The following is a 6,179-nucleotide window of genomic DNA, read 5'->3' on the forward strand; positions in this document are numbered from 1 at the left end:
CCAACTGTTGCAAAACTACAACTCTCAGCATGCTCAGACAGTGTTTTACAACGCCCTTTTTTGTTGGCCACCTATTTAATGATTGTTGCATGCAACATTTTACTTGACCAGCTATTTTAGATATTCTACGGCAGTCCTGTTACAATCCCCCCTCGCCCTCAATGAGCCTTTCGACCAAATAATAAAAATATTTATAAAATCTCACCCATATGCTGCAAAAAAAATTAAAAATCTGCAATGTAAAATCGATAATAAAGATCAACGACAAACAAACATATTTCACATGAAAACTTACAGTTACTTGTTTTGGCCCTTGGGGATCTCGGACACCACTTCACCACTTTGGCCGGGGGCTCGGCGGAGCTGATGTGCTTTATCCTAATGAGAAAGATTTCATAATAAGGATTTGGAGAAGGGGCAGAGGAATAGCAGAGCAGGGAGAGGCTGGTGCTGCTACTAGGGGGTCATACCATGGGGGAGTAATAAAGCCCACCATAATGCCCCGCCCCCCAGTAGTAATAATTCTCTTTATAACGTGCAAAACATACCCCTTTGTAATGCCCCCAGTTGAGCTAATGTTCCCATAATGTGCCAATATAAAATACCCCTTCTCAGTGCCCCCGTAGATGACCCCATAGTGCTCCCCCCCTTCCCCATAGTACCTACCATAATGTGTCCCAGTATAAAATGCCCCTATACAGAGCCCCCCATATAAAATACCCCTTCTTTTTAGCCTCAGTAGAGGCCCCTATAGTGCCACTCAATAATCTGCCAGTAATAAGTGCCCCAATAGATGCCCCCAATCATGTGCCAGTAAGATGTGTCCCCATAGATGCCTCCCAATCATGTGCCAGTAAGATGTGCCCCCATAGATGCCCCCAATCATGTGCCAGTAATAAGAGCCCCCCATATCATGTTCCAGTAGCCCCCCCTTATTATGTGCCAGTAGTCCCCATTATGTGCCAGTAGCCCGCCTTATCATGTGCCAGTAGCCCCCTTATCATGTGCCAGCAGCCCCCCTTATGTGCCAGCAGCCCCCCTTATCATGTGCCAGTAGCCGCCCCTTATCATGTGCCAGGACCCGCCCCTTATCATGTGCCAGTAGCCCCCTTATCATGTGCCAATAGCCCCCCATGTGCCAGCAGCCCCCCTTATGTGCCAGTAGCCCCCCCTTATCATGTTCCAGTAGCCCCCCCATCATGATCCAGTATTGTATTTATATAAAAAACAAAACACTTATACTTACTTCCAGCGATGCGATGCAGGCCTCTTCCAGCCTGTGTCCCTCGCTATACGGCTCAGGCGGCGCAATGACGCCATCACGCCGCCTGCACCGGCCTCTGATAGGCTGCCAGCACTAGGCTGGCAGCCTATCAGAGGAACAGGAGGGGACACACCTCTCTCTCCCCTGCCGTAGCATAGACATCTGTATCGCTGTCCTGAGGACGGCGATATAGATGACTATGGAGATGAACGCTTCCACAATGGAAGCGCTCATCTCCTGCTGTGCCCTGTGGCCGCCGGTCGCCCCCACTTGTCACCAGGGCTGCGGCACTCAGGCCTGCCGGCCTAACAGGAATATCCCGGCAGGCCAGTCCGGCCCTGGTGACAGAGGTGGGAGAACAGAGCCTTTAAGAGCAGGAGCAACACCAAAGTGGGACAAAAAATAAAGTTTCCCCCCCCCAAAAATTAAAAGTTTCAAGTAAGAATAAACAAAAACGTCATTTTCCCCAAATGAAGTTAAAAAAAATAGGTAAAAAATGGTGGAAAAAAAAAAGTAGACATATTAGGTATCGCCGCGTGCGTATCAACCGGCTCTATAAACATATCACATGTCCTAACCTCTCAGATGAACACCATAAAAAATAAAAACTGTGCTAAATAAACCATTTTTTCCTCACCTTACATCACAAAAAGTACAACCACAAATGATCAAAAAGGCATAGGCCCACCAAAATAGTACCAATCTAACCGTCACCTCATTCCGCAAAAAATGAGCCCCTACCTGAGACAATCGCCCAAAAAATAAAAAAACTATGGATCAGAATATAGAGACACTAAAACATCATTTTTTGTTTTAAAAAAGCTGTTAATGTGTAAAACTTACATAAATAAATAAAAAAGTATACATATTAGGTATCGCCGCGTCTGTATCGACCGGCTCTATACAAATATCACATGACCTAACCTCTCAGATGAACACCGTAAAAAATAAAAACTGTGCTAAATAAACAATTTTTTTCTCACCTTACATCACAAAAAGTACAACCACAAATGATCAAAAAGGCGTACGCCCACCAAAATAGTACCAATCTAACCGTCACCTCATCCCGCAAAAAATGACCCCCTACCTGAGACAATCGCCCAAAAAATTTAAAAACTATGGATCAGAATATAGAGACACTAAAACATCATTTTTTGTTTTAAAAAAGCTGTTAATGTGTAAAACTTACATAAATAAATAAAAAAGTATACATATTAGGTATCGCCGCGTCCGTATCGACCGGCTCTGTACAAATATCACATGATCTAACCCCTCAGATGAACACCGTAAAAAATAAAAACTGTGCTAAATAAACCATTTTTTGTCACCTTACATCACAAAAAGTGTAATAGCAAGCGATCAAAAAGTCATACGCACCCCAAAATAGTGCCAATAAAACCGTCATCTCATCCCGCAAAAATCATACCCTACCCAAGGTAATCGCCCAAAAACTGAAAAAATTATGGCTCCCAGACTATGGAAACACTAAAACATGATTTTTTTTTGTTTCAAAAATGAAATCATTGTGTAAAAAACTTACATAAATAAAAAAAAGTATACATATTAGGTATCGCCGCATCCGTGACAACCTGGTCTATAAAGATAGCACATGATCTAACCTGTCAGATGAATGTTGTAAATAACAAAAAATAAAAACGGTGCCAAAAAAGCTATTTCTTGTTAACTTGCCTCGCAAAAAGTGTAATATAGAGCAACCAAAAATCATATGTACCCTAAACTAGTACCAACAAAACTGCCACCCTATCCCGTAGTTTCTAAAATGGGGCCACTTTTATGGAGTTTCTACTCTAGGGGTGCAACAGGGGGGCTTCAAATGGGACATGGTGTAAAAAAAAACAGTCTAGCAAAATCTGCCTTCCAAAAACCGTATGGCATTCCTTTCCTTCTGCGCCCTGCCGTGTGCCCGTACAGCAGTTTACGACCACATATGGGGTGTTTCTGTAAACTACAGAATCAGGGCCATAAATATTGAGTTTTGTTTGGCTGTTAACCCTTGCTTTGTTACTGGGGAAAATTGATTAAAATTGAAAATTTGCCAAAAAATTGAAATTCTGAAATTTCATCTCCATTTGCCAATAACTCTTGTGGAACACCTAAAGGGTTAACGACGTTTGTAAAATCTGTTTTGAATACCTTGAGGGGTGTAGTTTCTTAGATGGGGTCTATTTTATGGAGTTTCTACTCTAGGGTTGCATCAGGGGGGCTTCAAATGGGACATGGTGTAAAAAAAAACAGTCCAGCAAAATCAGCCTTCCAAAAACCGTATGGCATTCCTTTTCTTCCGCGCCCTGCCGTGTGCCCGTACAGCGGTTTACGACCACATATGGGGTGTTTCTGTAAACTACAGAATCAGCCATAAATATTGAGTTTTGTTTGGCTGTTAACCCTTGCTTTGTAAAAGTAAAAAAAATATTAAAATGGAAAATCTGCCAAAAAAGGGAAATTTTGAAATTGTATCTCTATTTTCTATTAATTCTTGTGAAACACCTAAAGGGTTAACCACGTTTGTAAAATCAGTTTTGAATACCTTGAGGGGTGTAGTTTCTTAGATGGGGTCACTTTTATGGAGTTTCTACTCTAGGGGTGCATCAGGGGGGCTTCAAATGGGACATGGTGTAAAAAAAAAACAGTCCAGCAAAATCTGCCTTCCAAAAACCGTATGGCATTCCTTTCCTTCTGCGCCCTGCCCTGTGCCTGTACAGTAGTTTACGACTACATATGGGGTGTTTCTGTAAACTACAGAATCAGGGCCATAAATATTGAGTTTGGTTTGGCTGTTAATCCTTGCTTTGTAACTGGAAAAAAATTATTAAAATGGAAAATCTGCCAAAAAAAGGAAATTTTGAAATTGTATCTCTATTTTCCATTAATTCTTGTGGACCACCTAAAGGGTTAACAACGTTTTTAAAATCAGTTTTGAATACCTTGAGGGGTGTAGTTTCTTAGATAGGGTTACTTTTATGGATTTTCTACTCTAGGGGTGCATCAGGGGGCAGGGGCGTAGCTAGAAATGCATGGGCCCCATAGCAAAAAAAATTTATAGGCCTCCCACCACCCCTTCCAGAGCTCCCACCCAAACACCCATCCTAGATCTCCCACCGCCATGAGCATAGAAAAGTCAGAGGAAAAACAAATAAGTATGAAAAAAAAAATAGAACATGTCCTACTCTTGTCCGCAACTCCGGACAAAAGTAGGCATATTCTATGCAGTGTCGGCAATGTGCGGTCCGCAAATTACGGATCGCACATTACTGATGTCAGTGTTTTGCGGATCCACGGGCCCGTCGATCCGCAAAACACTTACTTACGAGTGAATGGGGCCTTACCATGCGTCTTCAGTTAGATGAGAGAGAAAAGTCTGAGTGCACTCAGACTTTTCTCTCTCATCTAACTTTTACAAGTCAGTCCCATCAAACTCCCAGTCCAGACTAGCCTGGTGCCTGCCACAGTAGTGCCTCTGCCACCACCAGACCACCAGCCCTGAGCCCACCCACAGTGGAACCATCTACTGCGAGTACAGCAACTTTCAATAAGGAGCAGAACTTAGGGTAGTTTCACACTTGCGGCAGGACGGATCCGACAGGCTGTTCAGCCTGTTGGATCCGTCCTGCCGCCACTCCATCCCCATTGACTATAATGGGAACGGGGACGGAGCTCCGGTGCAGCGCGGCAGTGCACGGCGAAAGGCTGGCGGCCGAAAAGTACTGCAAGTCTGACTTTTTCGTCCGGTGGCCTCTCACCGCGCAGTGCTGCACTGGAGCTCCGCCCCCATCCCCATTATAGTCAATGGGGACGGAGCAGCGGTCCAGCGAAATAGCGGCAGGACGGATCCGACAGACTGAACAGCCTGCCGGATCCGTCCTGCCGCAAGTGTAAAAGTACCCTTAGTCTGTCATATAGTCATATAAGGGGGGGGGGGGGGGAACCCCAGAACTAGAGTGTGCCCCCCAAAAGAGTGTGCCCCTCCTTATCACTGCTGGCATCTACTTATCTACCTCCTTATCTACTGCTGGCATTGGTACTGCTCCTGACTCCTCCCCACTCCCCAGCCAGGCCCGAGCCGGCCTGGGCCACGGACGGACCGCCCACTAATTGTGCCCGACGCCCGCCCTCGGCCCTCCCCTAGCCAGCTCACAATGGATTCCGGAACTTAGGATTCCATTCCAATTTCCTGCGCTGCGGCCGCTGGTGCCTGGCTCCGCCTCAGTCCCTCAGGTATGCTCCCCGTTCCGGCTCCCTCCACCGCCTACTGACTCCTTCTCTTCTCCCCAGCCAGGCCCGAGCCGCGGACTGCCCGCGCCCTGCCCACTACACTAGTGTAGTGGGCGGGCGGTCCGCGGCTCGGGCCTGGCTGCCTGTGTGTAGTGTGTGTCTAAATAAAAAAATAAAAAATCAACAGAAGGCGGCCCGGACGGGCCCCCAGTGGCGTAGGGCCCCATAGCCACTGCTATGGTTGCTATGGCGATCCCGACGCCACTGTCAGGGGGGCTTCAAATGGGACATGGTGTCAAAAAGAACAGTCCAGCAAAATCTGCCTTCCAAAAACCGTATGGCATTACTTTTCTTCTGCGCCCTGCCCTGTGCCTGTACAGCAGTTTACGACCACATATGGGGTGTTTCTGTAAACTACAGAATCAGAGCCATAAATATTGAGTTTTGTTTGGCTGTTAACCCTTGCTTTGTAAAAGTAAAAAAAAATATAAAAATGGAAAATCTGCTAAAAAAGTGAAATTTTGAAATTGTATCTCTATTTTCCATTAATTCTTGTGGAACACCTAAAGGGTTAACGACGTTTGTAAAATCAGTTTTGAATACCTTGAGGGGTGTAGTTTCTTAGATGGGGTCACTTTTATGGAGTTTCTACTCTAGGGGTGCATCAGGGGGGCTTCAAATG

The sequence above is a fragment of the Bufo bufo genome, chromosome 5, assembly GCF_905171765.1.
Source record: "Bufo bufo chromosome 5, aBufBuf1.1, whole genome shotgun sequence".
Classification (NCBI taxonomy): domain Eukaryota; kingdom Metazoa; phylum Chordata; class Amphibia; order Anura; family Bufonidae; genus Bufo; species Bufo bufo.